Source organism: Pteropus medius, unplaced genomic scaffold (assembly GCF_902729225.1).
Source record: "Pteropus medius unplaced genomic scaffold, Ma_sr-lr_union100, whole genome shotgun sequence".
Taxonomy (NCBI): Eukaryota; Metazoa; Chordata; class Mammalia; order Chiroptera; family Pteropodidae; genus Pteropus; species Pteropus medius.
In genome coordinates, this window is record NW_024354886.1 from 541,923 (window position 1) to 563,172 (window position 21,250).

General features: G+C 31.4%; 1 pseudogene; it reads left to right on the plus strand.

The window, feature by feature from the left end:
* Positions 1-5,808: 5,808 nt before the first annotated feature.
* On the plus strand, positions 5,809-5,927 carry LOC120597747 (uncharacterized; annotated as a pseudogene).
* Positions 5,928-21,250: the final 15,323 nt, after the last annotated feature.

Genomic DNA, 21,250 nt, shown 5'->3' on the forward strand with positions numbered 1-21,250 from the left:
TTTAAATGATGATCACTAATATAATTTTCATGCCACCTGATAGGCATGCATAGATTCATCAGTACGAATGCCACCTGTTACTCTAGATTCGTTTTAGTGTGGCAGGCCTTCATGGCAGGTACGGTGTATCATTTCTCTTGCTATTGCTAAAACCTATGAATTACAATTTATTTATGTATAATTTTTAAAATGTGATTTGGCTTAAAGATTATAAGTATGTTATAATTGTGTTATAAATATCCCTCAAGGAAGAATTTGTTGGCCTCTCTTAGAGAATAAATCTATGACTTCAGTGATGAAGTTTTGTGAAAGGTATTTTAACTATTTGTTCTATTTCCTTGCAAATGTAAAGGGTTGTATTCAGGAGCACCGAAGTTTGCTAGAAACTACTATCATCAACTTTTATTCAGTAGTAATCACAATATCCTGCTTGATTAGTAATCATGTTTTCTTTTTCATTTACTCATTTATTTTACAAGTGTTTATTCAGTTCCTATACTGTGAAAGGCACTGTGCAAGAGATGCAATCAGTGCTGAATTAAAAAACAATCAGTATACTATGTAGAATGAAAAAGAAAGAAGGAAATTCAATAGTCTAAATAACTAATAAATAAGTGGGTTGTGAAAGTTTTAAAGGGTGCGTAGAAGGAGACTGGAAAAATATTATTTATGCACATTGTCCACCTTGAAGAAAGCACAAATTTCACAAATAAACTTGTACTAAAAATGTAGAAAAAGAAAATGGGCTTTCTTTTTTCTTATTCCTTAACACAAAATAATAAGCATTCCATGAGTGTGAATATACATGTAAAACACATCCCAGGACTGTAAAACAGAAGCCCTTAAGCAAAAATAGGTTTCATGTCACCCCAATGAACATGATCGTCATGCCCCTTCCTTCTATCGTTGATATTATCTTTTCTACTAATATGCATTTAGGTATACAAATGAGGGAGAAGAGTGAGATTAAAAAACAAGGGTTCTTAATGTGGGCACCATGAATGGGCTTTAGGACACTAAATTATTTGCAGTGTTTTTTAATGGAGAAAGAGGCAATAACATTCGTTAGATTCTCCAAGGGACCTATAATTACCCAAAGTTTAAAACACAAAAAGTAGGGGAGTAGAGAGAGACATACACAGAGAGACAGAAGAGAGAGAGAGAGAGAGGGCGCTTTGGGGTTGGGGCAGGGGGGAAGGAGTCAAATGATATAGTAACAGTACTCTCAGAGCTCAAATTATTTTTAAAAAAAATAGATCAAAATCAGGGTCCTTCCCAAATATTGTTATCTTGTTCAGTATTTGAAAAAAAGGAGCAATTATAAAAGAGAAATTTTCATTTAAATATTCTAGTGTTGGTTACAACTTGTGGGAAAGTATTTTTAGGCCTACTATCATCAAAATCATCTCAATCAAGACTTTCAGTTTATTCATAGAAACTCTACAGTCAATTCTGCTTTTAAGGATGCCTGAAATTGTAATTTGTATTCTATATTATCATTAGCTTTACTATTCAAGAAAAATTATTTTAAAAAATATATATTCTTTGCTCTTTGGTTTTGATCAATAAAATGTTTTAGAAACAAAATCTATGAGATTAAAAATCAAATTCACCAATGTCATCATGACTTTATTTTTCCAAATGATTAAAAATGTATTAGTCAAATTAAATGCAATGAACATCTACACATACATATTTGAAAGAGTAGTTTTTGAATAGAGCATATGTACCATTCTCAGAGTTTTGAGAATAAATTACAGCTCTTCTTTACTGAAGTCACTTCCTGATAAACAGCCAACATGAAGAAATAAATAAATATAAGGCTGTTTGTGAATTACAGGCTTCTTGGCTAGTCACAATTGGTGTGTTGTTATCTTGGCTTGAAGACAATAATCATAATTACTTTCCTCTAAACAGCTGAATTCAATCCAACTCAGGATGTCATAAGTTTATGTATCTGTTATAGTAAAAATTAAGATTAGGAAAGAAGACAAATGCCACTGGAATGATGTTTTTAAACCTTTCGTTTTCCCCCACTCCCCTTTCTTGTTTCATCAAATTGGAATCACTCCCAATTTTAAAGGAATCACAGATTGTATTGTACTTTCCCAGCCACTGTTTGTCCAGTGAGTTAAACAAACACATATGTAGCCAGAAAACATCTTTCCGTTTTGTCTATGTGGTTTTTATGTGTATTAAAATAATATCATTCTTTGGTTTAAAAACTGTGGTTATTACAGCATTATAAATGTATCTATGTACATTTATACTGGGTAACAGTTTCTAAGATATGTTTAAATGATGTTATAATGATTATGCCTCTAGTTACAATTTACGAAATTTGAACAAATGAAAAATTGCTGGTCTTCATATTGATCAATTTTAAAACAATATTATTACTTTAATAATATAAAGTATTTATATAATTTGTTCTCATTCAAAGTGCTCAATAATTCCAATGAATCTTAAAATTATTCAATTTGTTAGCAGAAATTAAAGGAAAAGGAGGAAGGGGTATGTGCTGAAGTAGAAGAGAAAAGACATATAGATAAGGAGGAATCTGAGGACCTTGAGGTCCTCAGCAATGAACTTGAAAGTTCAAGAATAAGAGAATCTGCAAGTTTAGTGGAAGATTTTTATTTAAAAAAAAAAAAAGGTATTTATTTGAAAGAAAAATTATGTGACTAAAACTTTTACCAGGGATTATATACTTCTAAGACAGATAAAAGGGTAAATATGAAATAAAGTTTTCCTCAGAAGAAGAGCAGGAATATTTTGCAAGATTTTAATTATAAAAACAGTGATAGAAGGAGGAGATGAGGAAGACTGAAATTTCATGCCCAAGGATCTGGAAATATAATTGTTGAAGTCATACAAGAGAAGGGATAGTGAGAGAACATTTAAAGGAAAACAGATGGTCTAAGTTCAAACTTGATAATAGTCACAGTAGAGAAGTTATTAGTGTTAATTTTAAAATTATAATTTTAAAATTATAGTATATTTTGTGTCACCAGTGTTTTCATGTGCTTGTTACCTTGTTTGACTTGATAGGGAAGAGGAATGGGACATGTATGAGCAAGAAGAAAAGCTGAGGTCAACCAAACAATAAGTTATAATATGGTCTATAGGAAATACTTAGAGAACAGTTAATACCATGTGTTTAGTGCTACCCTATGTGCAGGACATGATGCTGTTTTCTAAATCTATTTTTTTATTCTTTGCAATAGAATTTTCAGATGGTTTTATGTCTCCCTTTTGCAAATGAAGAAACTGAGATTCACAGAGCTTTTGTGACTTGCCCAAGGTCACTGATCAGGAAACAGCAGAGCTAGCATTCATCCCAGATGTGACTGGCTAGAAACATTTAATATTTAAAAAATCCTAGATCAATAAAAGCTGAGGGAACTTTCTGAAATAGTAATAAAAATCTAATTTCTCAATCACTTATTTGCTATTCAGCATGTACTCATCTGGTTAAAAAAGTAAATAAGTCAAAAATAATATATACATAACTGTAGTTATAAAAAAATATTGTAACTATATATATTAACAGATATTAACTATTGCGATGATCATTTTGCAATATATACAAATAGCAAATCATTACACTATACATCAAAATCTGATATAATGTAATATTTCAATTAGACTTCAATGAAAATAATCTATAAATTCTATGAACTAAGGAAAGATAAAGTTAGGTGAATTTCTTTTTAGTGTGTTCTACATATCAGGTACTCTTCTAAGTACTTTACAACATAATCGTCACAATTTCCTTGCTATTACAAAAATTCCATTCCCTAACTTGCTCTCACATTACCAAGGGCTCAACAGCAGAAGTAGGATACATGGTCTACATATTTCTATTCCATCAGATGGAGGAGGGAAGTGAAAATAATAGTAGCAGCTAACATTTTTTGTTGTGCTTCTATACACCAAGGCCTTTCTGAACATTTTACATACATTAATTCAGTGAGTCCTCACAAGGGCATTCATTGTAAAGTGAGTACAATATTACAATTCTCATTTTATTAATGAGTGAAAGAAGGTACAGAGTACTTCCAGAAGTTTCTAGAGATAAGGAGACAACAGGAAGATGGTCTGGTCAAGATGGCAGAGTAGGTAAATGCTGTGTTTCCCACCTCTCATGACTACATCAAAATTACAACTCAACTATAGAATAACCATAATGGAAAAATCACCTGGAGTCTAGCTGAGCTGAAGTCCTATAACTAAGGATATACAGAAGGAGCCACTCTTAGACTTATAGGAGGGATGGAGACATGAAATGGGCTGGTCCCATACCCGCTTGTGGTAGTTGAAAATCAGGAGAAATATCTGGACTATAGGAGATGGTGGGGGGAGTGAGGGGTCTCCCTGGAGGAGCAACAGGGCCCCTCCCAGAAACCCTGGGGCCAGCACACCCAGTGGCCAATTTTGGAATGAGTCAGAGCACCTCCTAGGCCATATCTGAGGACGATACACCCAAAAGGCAGATTGGGAAGGTACCAGAGCCCTACTAAAGTAAATCCAACTCCTTGAGGTCAGCCCCTGCACAACAGCTCTTCCACTGTAGTCACTGGACAGTCCTTACAACCAATCAGCCCAGGGGTCAATCCCTTCTATTGTCATTGTCATGCAAACAGCAATCAAGGCTCAATTACAACAGGAGGGCACACGCAACCCATACAAAGGACACACCTGGAGTACCCAGCTCCGGTGATTATGACACTGGGCTCTACAGGACACCTACTATATAAGGTTACTCTACTAAGACTGGGAGACATAGCAGCCCTGCCTAATACATAGCAGCCCTGCCTAATACATAGAATCAAACACAGGAAGGCAGCAAAAATGGAGAGATAAAGAAACATGCCACAAATGAAAGAATAGTATAAAGCTCCAGACAAAGAACTCAACAAAATGGAGACAAACAATCTACCAGATGCAGAGTTCAAACACTGATTATAAGCATGATCAATGCACATAGGGGAAGAGCAGATGAACTTTGTGAGAAATTTAACAAAGAGATAAAAAACATAAAGAAGAACCAGTCAGAAATGAAGAATATAATAACTGAAATGAAGATGATATAGGAGGAATCAACAATAGATTAGATGAAGCGGAGGACTGAATCAGCTATTTTGAAGATGAGGTAGCAGAAAGCACCCAATCAGAACAGCAACAACAAAAAAAGAATCTAAAAATTTGAGGATAGTTTAAGGGGCCTCTGGAATAACATCGAGCACACAAACATCCTCATCACAGGAATAGCAGAAAGAGAAGAAAGGGCACAAAAAATTGAAAACCTATTTGAAGAAATACTGATGGAAAATTTTCCTATCCTGAAGAAAGAAATAGACATACAAGCCCAGGAAACGCAGAGTCACAAACAAGATGAACCCAAAGAGGCCCACACCGAGACACATTGTAATTAAAATGCCAAAGGTTAAAGACAAAGAGAATCTTAAAAGCAGTAGGAGAAAAGCAATTAGTTACCTACAAGGAACCTCTCATAATATTGTTAGCTTTCTCCACAGAAACTTTGCAGGCTAGAAGGCATTGACATGAAATATTCAAAGCAATGAAAAGGACCTACAACCATGATTACTGTACTAAGCAAAGCTATCATTTAGAATCAAAGAACAAATAAAGAGCTTTCCAGACAAGAAAAAGCTAAAGGAGTTCATCAACACCTAACAAGTATTACAAGAAATATTGGTCTTCTTTAAGAAAAAGAAGAAAAAAGAAAAAAATCAAAAATATGAATAATAAAATGACAATAATTACATATCAAGAATTACTTTAGTCTACGGGCATGCCACCCTGAATGTGCCTGATCTCGTCTGATCTCGGAAGCTAAGCAGAGTTGGGCCTCGTTAGTACTTGGATGGGAAACCACCTAGGAATACCAGGTGCTGTAGAAGTTAAAAAAATAGTTAATTTAGATGTAAATGAATTAAATGCTCCAATCAAAAGATAGGGTAGCTAAATGGATAAGAAAACAAGAACCTTACATATGCTGCCTACAAGAGACTCATTTCAGATTAAAAGACACGTAGGCTGAAAGTAAAGCAATGGTGTCAGATGGTGTCACTAGATTTATCAGAGTGATCACTTTATAAGTTATATAAATGTCTAATCACTATGTGGTACATGTGAAACTAACATAATATTATATGCCAACTGTAATTGAAAAATAAAAATTATTATTAAAAAAAAAAGAGTCAACAGAATTTGAATGAAGTTCCTCTGCATCTAGAGCCTGTGCTATTAGTCAATACATTGTACTGACTTTGTACAAGTCAACAAAGGACACTTAGTGCCCTCACCATAGTTCTAGAAGCCTGAAGGTCTTGAGTACAGAAAAATGTTCACTATTTAAAGTAAAATAAAATAAAAACAGGATAAGGAGTCATGTTTCTGGTTGCAATCCAGTCCCTACCAATGTAACATAACATAAAATAACATAACATAGAGACAACTTACATATGTTTATGTTTAGATTTATATTTTATGATTTTTTAATTATACGGGAAGAGATTTGCAAATATCAAAACAAAGAGCAGTTAAATTAAGAACACAGATAACTCCTGCTGATATTTTCATATCTAGCATTGAAATGCCAAGAAAGTCTGTAAGAATGTCTAATTTTAGAATTCAAAGGGTGAATATACCTAAATATTCAGGCAAACGGAAGAGGAAGAGAGGGAGATGCCCTTTTGTTCCCTGATACAGTCTGAAGAATAGTAGTTCTTGAAAATACAAATATCAATGATATTAATACTATCTATAAATAGCCAGGTAAAATCATCCCAGGATTCTTTTTCACATTCTGAAGGCAAAGAGATATTTTATGCTTAACTCACTGCTTCTTTATAAATTGATGCTTCTTCTTTGGGTTTCAATGATATAAAAATTTTGAATCACAATTTTATGTAGATATAACTAAAAACATTAAAAAGTGATATTATTATTTAAAAACAGTTTCTGTTACATATGGATTGACAATTGAAACATGTTTTGTTTTTTATTCATAATTAAAACTTAGGGTCAAAAGAAATATTGGATTAAACGATACTGTACACAATACCATGCAATTCTCTGACTTAGATATAGTGAGAAATTCCTTTGAAGACATTGTGAGATGTTCCTATGCCATTAACTCCGTATTACACTTATCTCATTTTAGCAGTTTCTAAATAGAACCAAATTAACATTTCCTATTCTTTGTACATGATCTACCTATCATCTATCTATCTACCTATCTATATTATCTATCTACCTACCTAATCTATCTATCTATCTATCTATCTATCTATCTATCTATCTATCTACCTACCTACCTACCTACCTACCTATCTCTATCTCCTAAAATCTGCTATGGTTTTATATATCTCACACTATGTCCAACACCAAATTTTGAAACTAATGCCAAAAAGATCTCTCATATTCTCTGCTAAGATTCTAAAAAAATAAAATAATTTTTACCTAATTTAATTTCCAAATTAATTTATACTTTTAAACTTTATAATTAATTATTCTCAAGATACTATTTGAAAACTATAATTTGTAGCCTAAATGAATGATTAAAGCATGTCCTTTGGGTATGTTTCATGCAATTAATAATTCTCTTAAAGATCTTAGAGAAAAAGAACGATTTTTCTAATATAAAAATTTATTGACTGACTCCTCATGAATTAGGGCAAATATTGATTTCTTGAAGCAATTTTCATTTATTTGATTACATATTAATGGTTTGTTTGTTTCTGTTAAAATGTAGGCTCCTTAAGGTCAGGAACATATTCTGCCTTGCTGATTATCTCTCTAGAGCTAGATGATCAATGATCAATTAACATTGCTTGAATAACAGAATTAAAGCAAATAGCAATGATTGGTGATGATGATATGAAATATTTGTTTATTTTAGGTATCTGATATTATTCTAATTTGTCATGTGACCTTTATTATCTACTTATTATTCTCAATTTTACCAATTACTGTAGGCAACTTATAAAGATGTACCAGCCAGGTAACATGTGTATAAACATGAAACTAAAAATATAATGGATTGTGTTATTCCAATGGTAAGATGAAAGTTGAATGTATTTATTCATTGACTCAAATATTTATTGAATACTTCATGTCAGTCAGCTTACCAGGTACTGTGGATACAATATGAATAAGATGGATAGAGACACATAAAGTGTGTATCATCAAGAAGCTTACAATTTGTTTGTGAGGGGGTGGAATATAACTACCAACAAAATAACTGAAATTGTATCGTGTCTTATGAAAAGAGCAATATAAATGGTATCTTACTTAGCCTAAGAAAAGAAGAATAAGGATTAACAAGGCTTCCCTGAGGAAGTAACATTTAGAGTGATCTCTAAGCAGCCAAACAAGCAGGTGAGAGACAGTAGGTAGATTGTTCCAGGAAGAGTGACCAAATTTGGAAATTTGTGTAAATTTGAAATCTACTTTACATATAATATACATTATATCTATATATTACATTAAAATTTTTTCTCTAAATGTTTATGTATAGATACAGTATATTATAGAGAAATAAATCAATTTATCAGTAGTATCTTTCAATTATCCCAGAAAAGCAAAAATGTTTATAAGTATGACTTCAGAGCTCTTTTGACCTAATCATACTATGATGATTTTATAGCCAAAAGATCACCTTATGGTATCATTTTAGAATATCCAGCACACATTTACAAACAGGAAGTCTCCACTCTTTTCAGAAATGAATCTATTTTTCATTTTCATGATGAAAGGACATTAAAACATGGAATTCCCACAAAATTATAGTTAGAGAATCCTCATTAAAGATTGAACAGTTTATCAAAACCAAACTCATAAATTCCAAGGGTAAAATGGCATTTAACAGGGGCTCTGCCATGGGGAAACTGGGTAGATGTTGTTGAAGGGCACAAACTTACAACCAGTAGATAAATAAGCCCTGGAGAGCTAATGTACAGCACAGTGATTATAGACAACATTATGATATAAACAACGTTGGTAAGAGACTAGATATTAATTGTTCCCACCACACAAAAAAATGATAATTATGTGAAGTGATAGATGTGATAGCTAACAGTACAGTGGTAATTGTATTGCAATATGTCAACGTATCAAATCAACCTGTGTATACCTTAAACTTGCAATGTTATATGTCAATTGTAGCTCAATAATTTTTTCTTTTTAAAGAAAGAGCAGTTTGTCACGAATAACCTATTGGACGGCGATGATTAAGATAGACACTGGCCATTTTATGTAAGTGTCTTAACTAAATTGCCAAAAAAGGACAACGGCCTGAGGTGTAATATAAATGGGTTATTTCTTTCCCTTTGAATCTACTCCTCTTTTCATAACCAAATGATTCCAAGCAATCAGAAAGCTAATACTGGCTTGTGGGAAACTTCGTTTTGCTCCCTGTCCAAGAAGAAACGCTTTCAATAAAAAAAATTAAATATTTATAGAACAATATAATAGTTCTACTATTCCGTATTATGACTTAAAGTGAACAAACACATGCTCATTTAATACGAATTAACATAGGTTTTAAATGATTATTAACTCTCACTCTGAAGTATAGAGAAAAGTGAAGGTAAAATTTAAATTATGCATTTTAGGCAACTACATTAAAATATAGGATCATTCTTATCTAAAGAAATGTAAAATCTAAAAGTACACTATGATTCAGTAAATACAGGTAACATATTTCTAACACATGTAAGCATATATCTTTTCAGTTTAAATGAGGTCAACATTTCAACACAAGAAAATACAGAATTAATTTAAATATTTTAATAGCCAAAAATTTAATACAAATTTTTATAAGGACAGTATGATTCTTATAAGACAGAACTGCCCTATCCCCATTCATATGGATTAATTTATAACAAAGTATTGGCTACTTCAAATAGTTTCATATTTTGTTAACATGAAACAAAAACAAAAACCTTACCCTTTATCTAGATTCCTATAGAACAGCAGAAAGGAAATAAAATTAAGGATTAGTATAATTATAAGATATCCTTTCCATTTTATCATTTTAAGATGATCTTGAAAAATTTCTGCAAATCAGTTTTGAAAGAAAGAGTGCATATATTCCGCTAAAATGTGTGAGATAGAGCATTCTTCTCCTTGAGAATACTTTTGCTAGCTTATTTCTTTTATCCTTTATGATACACATAAATAGATACTTTATAATTTTTGTTTTCCTCTTGGCTTAAAGTACTAGGGCAACTTGTAAAGATTTGCAGCTGGCAAATCTTTCCCTAGCTTAATGAATATTCATCGCCATTTACAAAGATAGAATGACAAGTAAAACTCTCAGTTCTTTTAATATATAACAGCATCTGGCCCACTCTTAATGATTGCTTCCTGTTTTGAACACTGAATTACACTAGTAGGGAATTAATGAAAGAAAATTCCCCTGTGAAGGGAGGCAGAAAAAGAGTTTGAAGGATATGGACTGGCACAATTATAAAAATCATTTAATAAGTTTAATCTTAAAAAAAATTTAGTTTCAAATAATATTCTGTTTGCTCTGGAATTGCATGTCACTCAGTAAATACAATTTACTGCCTTAATACTAGTAAGTATTCATCTTAAAATCACTTTAGTGAATTCTGAAGTATACTAAAGGAATGGTCACTTAGGACTTCAGCAGAAAAAACTACTTGAATACTCTTAATTATTGAAAATAAGATGTGCTTCATTGTCAATACCCTCAGATCTTAACATCATAACGTGTTTATTTGCTTTGTTGAGTAGAATCTTTTCCGGATAAATTATAATTACTAGTATGAGATGAGAAGTTTTATTAAAAATTCCATGACATGGATACTATATCTAACATCGTTCAGACTTCTGGTTGAAATATTTTTTAATTCAGAAAAGAAAGCTCCAAAACCCTCTGTTACTGTAAAATTAAGTACAATCTCATTTAAAATAAAACAAAAAAGTAAAACAACAAAAAACAAGTACAACATAAGCAATTTCTCATTTTAGCTCTGCTTTTTTCCCCATAAAGTCTTTTTTCTCTTATATTTGAAAATTGCTAAAAGTAAAAAATCATTACAAAATTGTATGACAAACAATAATAATGAGAAAAATTAAATGTAGAAACATTTCCCAATAGAATGTTGGTTTATTTAAAACATACAAAATGTAGTATATATTAAAAGAGAAAATATGAAATCTTTAAAGTTTATTTAAAATCTGACCAGGTTATTATTATTAAAAGGTATTACATAAATGAAGAAAACTATGTTTAGTTGTTAATAGAAAAGATATTTAACTATTATATCTAAGAACCAATATATTCCTTTTGTCCTTAACATCTCAAGCCATTGACTGATTCTGCTCTGTATAGCACTCTGCTACCTGGTGATTCTTTAGCAATGTTATAAGGCTGCTTGATGTTAAAACACACACGCCCACACACACAGGCATACACACACACACACAAGGTCTTTAAACTTTCCTGAATACTACAACAACAAACTATTTTTATTCAGACACTTTATATTGGAGAAAACTATTTTTAGAATGAATCACATCCTGGTCTTCAAAAACAATAGGATAAAACTGGGTACTAAATACAAGGACAATATTTCCACTGTGAAAAGGAAATGTGTGTGTGTGTGTGTGTGCGTGTGTGCACAACTCTCCAAAAGGCTATCAATGGTTGACTGAATCCTCTATATATTTTGTAATCCACTTCATCACATGAATACTGTGCTTTCAAATTATTCCATATTATTCATTTTTATTTGCTTTTCTGAATTCTTCAATAAATAACATAACACTATTAATGGTTGTATTTTGTTTTTAAAATAAAATTCTTATTACCACATAAAGTGTTATTAGGTTTACTATTGTGTACCTATTTCTCTGTCTGAGCACCACTGAAATTTCTCTGCAAATTTACAGAAATATGCCTTTTACCGAAGGAAAATGGAATTTCTATAAATCAAGTGGTCCAGGGCAGCTTGCAAACAGATGGGAGAGTCCTGCTGCTTTGAACTTTTGCCATGGGAAGTTAGTACACACAGAAAAGCACTCTTCGATGGTCACTTGTGTTTTCTCTAAATGGAGCTGTTGTTGTCCAGATGCATATTCTAAATGACTTTTTGCTTTTTTAAAAAAAATACAAAGAAGTCTTGCCAAATCAGAGCTTAAAAAATAATACACATTTGTAATGAATGGAAGTCTGTTTCTAATATCAACATGGCATCTGTAATATTTACTCATTTTTTCCTAGTAACAGAAAAAAATAAAAATTACTATAAAGATGTGAATTAAAAAACTTGAGAATATTTTTCTTCCCTTGGGTCAACTTTTAAATTTCATTAAAATTTATTTTTCCTTGTTAAAGATATATTTCTGAAACTAAAAACCTGATTTTACTATATGATGCTCTATAGAAAACTTAGGAATCAAGCATAAATATTTTAATTTCAGTAGGAAACATTTTCCCCAATGTTTAGATATGAGAAATTGAAATTATAAGAAATATTTCCAGAATATATCTATATATATATTCTTAATTATCAACTAAATTGTAGAGAAATAATACTTGAACACTTTGTGATTAAACATACATTTATATATGTATTGTTATTAAAATTAAAAATCAGTTTTTAAAAGCAACATGTAAATTTTGATTTTGTCAATGGAAAATCTTAATCACAGTGCCATTGTCCAGATAATTACTAAAAGAATTACAGACTTAGTTAAAATAAAAATATTAGAAAGAAATTTTGTTATGTACTACAATGATTACTTTTTTAGCAATCTCAGAACTTCATGTACAACAACAAAAACAAACCAAAATTTCCTTAGAGCAACTGGTAAATCTGTACTGTACTGTATTATGGTATGCTTTTAAAATACAGTTATTAAATTAGGCATTGGCCCCAGAAGGTTTGTTTTGATACTGAAGTAGTTAAAATAATATTTTTCAGACAAGCCCTTCAGCCATGATATTGGTATATGAACTTGCTGTTAGGTCAGTTAAAATGAACAAAGGATTGGATAAAGTTTGTCTTCAGTAATTAATTTTCATAATTGAGCAACATTGATATTTGATTTTTATATCAATAAGATTTAGACGTGCTGCTTTACTGGATACAATATACACTGGTTAAATTTAAGATAAAAATGTAAACAAATATAATAATAATTAGAAAGCAAAGAATATGACTCAAATATATTTATTCAAATATTTCTGTTGTACCTAGGCCAAGGGGAAAAAATGTTTATGAGTAAAAAGGAAATGATAATAATTTAAGCTGGTACAAGAAATTTTCTCTTCTTCCTATAGGGCCTCAAAAAAAATAAAGAGCGGGAGAGAGACGACAGAGAGGAGGAAAGATGAGTAAGAAAATGTTTGTAATGTGTATTTTTTAGAGTGGCTTCCGATTGTGCTCTTGTGCAAATGTGACTATAATGGCGGAAAATCTTAAATTTCTCTGCACTAGCAGTTTTCTGGCAGGCTTGTAGGGAAGATGAGGTCTCTCAGCACCTACTTCCTTTAAGAACAAAGTCCAATTTGGAGAACCCTTCTGCCATTACAAAAGGAAAAGAATTGGGTTAATCTTAGCAGTAATGATCATCTCAGTTACTAATAGAGAGTGAACTACCATTCAATTGCAAAATTTTATGCTCTATGACAGTGCTAATTTTTTTTTATCTATATTGGGATGAGTACTAATAGCATATTCATTTAACAAAAATTGCTTGGGAGCTAATTATGCTATCCTATCTGTATCCTTGAGCAGTTTAAACTTGGTAGGGTATGGGAAGGCAGAAACAGGAGACATTTCAATCAAAATTTAATACAATATTTTTAATTATATAAAATGTTGTAAGTGCACCAAATAGAAAGAAGGCACTGCAACTACAGATGGCTAAGTTATAAATAAATCATACTCAACTTTATATGCCATGCTACAACTTTGGGCCACTCTGAAGACATGAAAGATTTGAGTTCCAATTAGACAAATCTGGTATCTTTGTTAGATCTCACACTGATTCTGGGCATAATAAAGCATCTTTAATGAGGAAAAATGTTATTCAAGACTTTAGAATCCTTTCCTACGAACCCTTTAAAAAGCTATCACCATGCATGGAGACTCTCAATCTGCCTCCTAATTCTGGACTCCTGCTGCTCTCCTTTTGTTTCTGATACTTGGACTCTGCCTTTGCTTTCTAGGTTGAAGTTTTACTGGCTCTGCCTCTTGTCAATCTGACTTTCTCATGTTCACGTTGGCTGGGTTATCTGAGAGAAGTCCTGACTCTTCCTTCTAGTAGTTCCTACTTTGGATATTAGTTCCCTCAAGTGGTATCTAGTTATTTATACCATGGAGAATTGCTTCAAAGATTAAAACGTGTGATGGAGAGTAAAAATAATACTGCCGTTCTATTTTTTTTTTTTTTAATCTATTATATTGGCTACTCTCCCTGGGTACAAAGATGGTTGATTAGTTTCCTCGGTCTCCTACATTTCGCCATTGCTAAATGCTGCACCCATCCTCCAGAGTTCTTTCAGGCATACTCCTTATCTCATCTTAGGCATTTTGTCAAGTCCAGATTTCTGACCTGGGCTGCACTTTGCTGCCCTCTTCTGACTTACAGTTATCATGGTTTTGATCTGGCAGAAATAAATCAATTTTTGGCTCTCTCTAGAATTAACTCTCTTCAGGAGCTACTATTGCCATCTTTTATCTCCATGCCTATAGTAATAATTGCTATCTCTATTACATTTAAGAAGAGTGAATATATCCAATTATAGGATGACCCATTGTAGTTGTCTACATTTAAATTAATGGTAGAAATAAAATTTATCCAATTTCTGTGATTATTTCAACTGCCAAATTTCAGAAATGATCCATAATTAAATGAAGATTCAAGATAAAAGCATAAATGGGTATATAATAACTATAATATATACATGTAAGTTTCTTATTTGGAAGTTTGCAAAAAAAATCCTACTATGTCATGCACTCAAGAGATATTTATTTTTATTGTGTACCCACTACTATCCTATAGAATGGATAATTTATTCATTCATCCACATCAACAAAAATTTGCTTGCTGCTATACTGCAATAGGAAAGGCACTGACTCAAAGAACATACAGTCTAGCGGAACAGACACATTGGTCATCAAGTACTTAAAGAGCAAAATGAGAAGTCAGAAAATAATTTCTTTCTGGATACTTGCAGTGTATTATTAAAGGAGAACAGGAGATAAAAAAAAAAGAATACAACAACATTGGGACAGAAACAATGCCAAATTCAAAAACATAAAGGCATGTCATTGAAAGAAATTATTTCTTCATGACTATTACATACAAAAAAAATCCCAAGAGACATAGGAAGTAAGACTGAAAAGAAAGACATGAGTCAGATCACTAAGGTACTTGGATTCAATAAGCAGTAACCAAATGATTGTTAGAGGAGTAATGTAATCAAAATAATATTTTGGAATCAAATCTCTAACTACCTCTTGGCTGACCAGCGGACGTGGAGGATGACGGTGTCAATTAAAACAGTGATGCAAAAGGCAGAACAATGGAGACTTATTTAAAAGGTACATTGAGTTTTAAATTAGACAATGGAGAATGCAAAACAAGGTGAGAAACTAGAATTGCATATTTCGACCAGAATGCAATACAATTAGAAATTAATAATAAAATAATAAAAGACTCAGATGTTTTGAAAATATTCTGTAGTGATACATATCTACGCAATTTTTAAAATTTTGAAGACACAAAGAAAATTTCAAATGTTTTCAAATTAGAAAATTTTCCTAAATCTTGTCTAATGCATGATAGTCAGATACTCAAAGTCTTCATACACTGCTCATTGCCCACTGAAATTCAGACTTTATTTTACTTGTACTACTTTTCCTCTCATCTCTTAAGTCAGCCAAAGTGGATTTCATTTTCCCCTAAAAATCACTATGCATGTTAGTCTTTCTCTTCCATCTCTATTAATTGAATTTTCATAATTTTTTTCCTGAACTATTTTAATTTTACTTTTTTATTAATCCTTTAGTTATTCCTGCATATGCTCTATCCCTTCTCAGTATTCTTAAACTAGTTCATTTATCCTCAGGTAAGATTCTTAACACCTTTAAGCTGTATAAACAGTTCTTTTGTCCAAACCCTCTACCCTTAGATTAATATATACTTGAATACATGGTTCATACAAAAGTTTTTTCTTTCACCATTTGAATCTGCTAGCATAAGTCTGTGTCCAAAAAGTTTTCAGGAAATAATAACAAAGTGGAAAAAAAAAAAAAAGGAGAGAGAGAGAGAAGAATAGGAGGCAAAATTACCATTTAATTTTAAAATAATTCTGAACAGTCATTTAATATATGGGATTAATTGAGAAAATAAATGTCTTTGTTGGCTGTAAGTTTTTATTGTTTGATTCATAAGGGCTCATTAGGCAACTATTTTCTGGCAATTAAAATTACATATATTATGTGATTATGGCTGAGTAGAGTAAATGAAATTGAAGGTGAGTTACATAAGAAGAACACCTTGGAAGCAGAAACATAAACCCATATGTGTTTTAGGAAGAGATAATTTATAACATATTTCATGAGAGTTTAATTTGAAAATATGATGTTTCTGCTTTGATAAAATGCAATAGCACCACCTTTGATGAAAGAACACAGAAGCACATTCTCATTTAAGAACAAGAAAGCCCTAGGGGTTCGTCAAGTCAGATTGATGCACCATTCAGTCCCTGTTTTCCTTATTCCCATGATATCTATCTCCTGCATTCTTGAACAGCACTAGTAACAGAAGCTCATTTTGTTAAGATATGTCTCTGGATAGTCTTTGCTGAAGCTATTTTCTCTCTCCCTTTCCCACTATCTCTCCCTCTCTCTCTCTCCTTCAGCTATTCTTTAAGAGTACTATAGTATTTTACTGGTCTTTTTTCCAGAGAGCAATATCCAATTTCTCATTAATTCCTCATGTACACCTCCAAACCTAAGCTTGATAGCAATCAACTGTATAAGTTCAACTGCATTATTTATAAACAAATGCTTTACAGTTTTAAGTCATTAAAATGTTGTTTATGATACCCTTGTGTTACTTTATAACTTAGGGCATATTTCAACAGATGAAAAATATAACATATCCTCTAAGAAATAATACATCTATTTATCTGATTTTTTATCTGACACAGCAAGTCATAAAGGGCTAAACTTTTGCTCAGTAGAAGATACAGCTGCATAATTCTTTTTTTTTAAATGTGATTTAAACAACACACATTTTGAAAAATTAACATCCTTATTTGTTAAAGCTTGGCACTAAGTGTGGAATTTTAAGTTTAATATATAAAGATATATATATACATCTATAAATTATAATTTTATAAATATATAAAAATTATAATAACAGGCATGAGAATGATAAAAACCAAACTCATTTTCTTTTCCAGGAAAAGAAAATAGGAAAAATATTGAGGGACTTTGAACTACATATTTTAATTCTTAAAAAAATTAGACAGAGATCTAAAGCAAATATGGCCAAATATAAAGATAAGATAAAACTGAATGTTATATATAATTAAACAGCTATTTATTAAATAATAACTAAAACCATTAAGTTCTTTACATCTATTATCATAACCTATAAGAAAAGAACCATAGTACTTCATTTTATAGAATAAAAACTGAGTCAGGGATATCAAGAAAGTCTGTCTAAAATTGCACAGCAAATAAAGGTTGACCTGGTTTTGAACCCATGCATTTTGTCTCTTGAAGCCATGTTCTTAACCATCACATTACATAATTTGTTTTATTTTGTTTTATTTCGCTTTTTCATTTACTTTTCTGTGTTTGAAGTAGTTCATATTTTTTAACAAATACAAAAAGAGCAAAATCAGAATAAAGTGGTAGATGAGCTAAAAGAATTCCATGTTTTAATGTTTACACAGAAATTTTAGCAAGTTGTGTTTTGATTTGTGAATATATAGATTAGTAACAGACATTTTTAATGACACTCATTCTCATGACAGTACCTAACATCAAGTTAGATACTGTTTCACAAAAGTGTATCTTTAAGAGAGATGAAAAATAGGACTTTATTTTCATAAGAAATGTCTGAATTCTGACGTTTTGATGCAGCCATCTTTTGGGCTCAGAGCCTTAAGGTATGAGAGACTCTGCGAGTCTCTTTAAAAAAATGGTTTGAGATTTTTCTCAAAAGTCAGTGGAGGAAGGAGTATGAGATTTAGACATTCAAAATCCAGAAAGAATAAGAAGATCTAAAGTTCTGAAATATTTCAATAATGCCTAAATAGAAACGTGTTCAAATACATTTTATTTTTTCCCTTATGGTATGTGATAGATTTAAATACTTGGAACAAGTTACAGAATCAATGGTAGAATACTTCCTATTCTCAGTTTACCTGTTGTTTCTCTGCAAAATTTTCTTTAATCTGGTATTGCACCAATTTCAGTCATTTCAGTAGCTGTAAATGACCAATCTCTGTTTTGTGAGCGTGATTGCCATGCTCTTATTACACTCCCCATTTTCGTGCTGATATCCAGAAAGTGCCTCCAGGAAGAAAACTATCTATTCTGAAGTTTATCTCAATTATTTCCTTTATCTTAGGTTTTGTAGTTTTTCATTTTTTTTTTTGTTCAAAATCTGAAATCAGTTATTTCATATATTTACTTCAGCTTTTGCATTATTTATGGTGAGCTGCCATTTCAATCAGCTATTCAATTATTTTCAGAAGTGGAAGTTGCCGTTATAGGTTTGAAAAGATCAGGAAAGACATGTTCTTGACATTCACCCACTATATGTACATGTATATGTAGCATTTATTAAATTAAAATTCAGAGAATGATTAATAGTTTACAATTTCACAACCACTGTCTAATCTTACTTTTATTAGTTATTTTTTTTTCTTTTATTTTATGGATTAAGATACTTATCCTAAGGTAGTTAAAACACTTGCCCAAGGCCACATACAGGATTGGACTGAAATATTTTAATGCTAATTTCTATGTTCTTTCCAAAATGGTATAATATCTCCTTAGATAAATGATATAAAGAATCAGCCCGGGTATTAAGGAACATCTTTCTGTTCACTCAAAGCTTTGGTAAGCTCAGGTCTCGATATACATACTCATATTTCATCATCAGGCTTTAATTCTGACAGGATAGCTACAGAAGTCATCTGGAAAAAAGAAATTTCCCCACCCATTACTTCTTCCAATTAACTTTAATATGACCCATGTTAACAAATACCAGCTGTCTTGATTCCATATAACATTTAATTCCTATTTGTTTGCCTTAGTTTCTTGAAAGTATTTCAGGAAGAAAAGGGATTTGAATTAATTACTGACATGCTCATATATTGAATTACAATAATTAGTTGCTTTGATTTCTTTGGTGCCACTTGTATTCTTTTACTTACAAAGGGTTAGAAACACCAGCTAAAATAATAATATTACAATGCATAATTGTAACAACTAAAGTTTAAGAAACATTTCATATATATTATTAGAAATATACTGTAGTAAAATAGAGAAGTCATATACCAGAATCATTGAATAATGACAATTTGTTTTCTCTTAGAATTTTATGAACTAGAATAGGAAAATAAATTTTTGTCCCCTTGGTGTGTATTTGTAATGTTTTTTCAAACTGTTTATAACAGTTTCTTTGTCTGTAAAATGAGTGGGTTGAATCCTGAAGTCTTTCTGGTTCTTCATAATTTATAATTCCATGGAGAAATATATTTGTATTAAAGGAAGTGTGTAGGCACCAATGAAGCCCTCATCTGCCCTTTGATCTTTCCTCAGTGAACATTCAGAGTCTGGGATTTCTTTAAGAAAATTTGGATTGAAGTCCCTCTTCTTGGTTAGGTACTCTTTTACCCTTGAGAAAGTTATTAAATATTATGACTACATAAGGGAGAGTATGTATATAATATTAGTTCCCTCATTGGTAAAATGAAAATACTTTTTATGTTTTAAGACAAAGTAAATGTACAAGAGAATACTTTGCAAACTGCAATTATACAAATGCAAGGAAGTAGATATAATAATAATTAAGCTCAAAGAAAGAGAGAAATAAAAGAAAAAGCTTTAGACAGACTACCCAGAGACATGTCTTAGCAAAATGAGCTTCTCTTACTGCTATTCAAAAATATGGCAGATAGAGTCATGGGAATAAGAAAAATAGTGCATACTGACAAGACAGTGTTGTCTAGTAAAGAGATCATATTTAGAAGAGCATTTTTAATTTGATTAATTTTGTGATAGGTGTCATTTTTCAAGATTTGCCCACCTTTTGCATGTATTTATTTTGCAGGTAATTATCTTGCATGCTAAATAATTGAGTAAAATTGAAATATGAATATAATCATATGTGTCTCTCAAATGTTTAATGATGATATTGATTTCTGCAATTCCATTGGGGAGAGAGTATTGTTTTTGGCTTATTATTTAGGTAAGAAAAGTCATTTTTAAGCTTTTTGCATGATCTTTCTTTTTATAACAGCTCTTAGTCCACAGATCAGAAAGTCACCATTATTTCTAATATATCCAAATAGTCTTGTTAATGACAAATTCAAAGACTACTATCTGAGTATTAGTACTACATGGGTATATTTAAAGCTCAAAAGTGTTTTGTAGCTCTGGGTTATAACTAGTATAACCAGGTGATTACAGCTACTGTTTGTAGTAAAGGAGACCTGATGGAGCCTAGTTGCCTGGGGACTCTGATGATAAAGGAAGCTGCATTTCTTCAGGACTTTGTAGCCCTTTGTGAAGTAAAAAAACCTTGCCGCAGAAAGAATTATCTTAAAATATACTGATCTTTTGTACATAAATGTATTTTCAACAATGGCTGCTGTCCACAAAAAGTAAAGAAGTAATCTTTAGCAGAAGTCTAGTTCATGAGGTATGGGTCATTTTATAGTGATGTGAATTGATAAGAGGCAAAAGATCAGATGCTCCAAAATTGGTTTGCTGTAGATGATTTCCCCCCCTTTTTTTTTTCTTGTGTATTTATATATGACTTTAGGAAAGGTATTTTTCTATTAGAAAATGAAGTCTTGCAACTAAAAAAAAAAGATGATAGAAAGAATGGTCATAATGAAAATAAATCAAGACCTAGTCAGTAAAAACTCTGAAAAATAAAAAGATTTTGGAAAGAAGTAATATTACTTCTCATGGGAATTTCCCCAGAG